We start from the raw sequence: 1,827 nt of genomic DNA, 5'->3' as shown, positions 1-1,827 counted from the left end.
TTATCAATCTTGTGCATCCAATAGGTGTGTTTGTGTCATTGGATGAACATTTAGGTCATTTTCATCCTCCCTAGGCTTATTCTTTTCCAATTAAGGTTTTTAACCATTATTGTGCATCCTATAGGTTTGTTTGTGTCATTGGATGAACATTTAGGTCATTTTCGTTCTCCCTAGGTTTATTCTTGGCCAATTAGGGTTTTTAATCAATCTTGTGCGTCGAATAGGTGTGTTTGTGTCATCGGATAAATATTTAGGTCATTTTCGATATCCCCAGGCTTATTCTTGTCCAATTAGGGTTTTTAACCAATCTTGTGGATCAAATAGGTGTGTTTGTGTCATTGGATGAAAATTTAGGTCATTTTCGTCCTCCCTAGGCTTATTCTTGTCCAATTAGGGTTTTTAACCAATCTTGTGGATCAAATAGGTGTGTTTGTGTCATTGGATGAAAATTTAGGTCATTTTCGTCCTCCCTAGGCTTATTCTTGTCCAATTAGGGTTTTTAACCAATCTTGTGGATCAAATAGGTGTGTTTGTGTCATTGGATGAAAATTTAGGTCATTTTCGTCCTCCCTAGGCTTATTCTTGTCCAATTAGGGTTTTTAACCAATCTTGTGGATCAAATAGGTGTGTTTGTGTCATTGGATGAAAATTTAGGTCATTTTCGTCCTCCCTAGGCTTATTCTTGTCCAATTAGGGTTTTTAACCAATCTTGTGGATCAAATAGGTGTGTTTGTGTCATTGGATGAAAATTTAGGTCATTTTCGTCCTCCCTAGGCTTATTATTGTCCAATTCAGGTTTTTAATCTATCTTTTGCATCCAACTGGCGTGTTTGGGTCAATGGATGAACATTTAGGTCATTTTCGACCTCACAATCCTTATACTTGTCCTATTAGGGTTTTTAATCAATCTTGTGCATCAAGTAGGTGTGTTTGTGTCATTGGATGAACATTTAGGTCATTTTCGTCCTCGCAAGGCTTATTCTTGTCCAATTAGGGTTTTTTTTATTATCAATCTTGTGCATCCAATAGGTGTGTTTCCTAGGCTTATTCTTTTCCAATTAAGGTTTTTAACCATTATTGTGCATCCTATAGGTTTGTTTGTGTCATTGGATGAACATTTAGGTCATTTTCGTTCTCCCTAGGTTTATTCTTGGCCAATTAGGGTTTTTAATCAATCTTGTGCGTCGAATAGGTGTGTTTGTGTCATCGGATGAATATTTAGGTCATTTTTGAAATCCCCAGGCTTATTCTTGTCCAATTAGGGTTTTTAATCAATCTGGTGCATCCAATAGGTGGGTTTGTGTCATTGGATGAACATTTAGGTCATTTTCTTCCTCCATAAGCTTATTCTTCTCCAATTAGGGATTTTATCGAATCTTGTGTATCCAATAGGTGTGTTTGTGTCATTGGATGAACATTTAGATCATTTTCGTCCACCCTAGGCTTATTCTTGTCCAATTAGGGTTTTTAACCAATCTTGTGCTTCCAATAAGTTCATTTGTGTCATTGGATGAACATTTAGATCATTTTCGTCCACCCTAGGCTTATTCTTGTCCAATTAGGGTTTTTAACCAATCTTGTGCTTCCAATAAGTTCATTTGTGTCATTGGATGAACATTTAGGTCATTTTCGTCATCCCTAGGCTTATTCGTGTCCAATTAGGGTTTTTAACCAATTTTGTGCATCCTATAGGTTTGTTTGTGTCATTGGATGAACATTTAGGTCATTTTCATTCTCTCTAGGTTTATCAATTAGGGATTTTAAGCAATCTTGTGCATCAAATAGGTATCTTTGTGTCATTGGATGAACATTTAGGTCATTTTCATC

This window comes from Cicer arietinum, unplaced genomic scaffold (genome assembly GCF_000331145.2).
Source record: "Cicer arietinum cultivar CDC Frontier isolate Library 1 unplaced genomic scaffold, Cicar.CDCFrontier_v2.0 Ca_scaffold_5784_v2.0, whole genome shotgun sequence".
In the NCBI taxonomy this organism is placed as follows: Eukaryota; Viridiplantae; Streptophyta; class Magnoliopsida; order Fabales; family Fabaceae; genus Cicer; species Cicer arietinum.
This window is presented reverse-complemented; position numbering follows the sequence as displayed.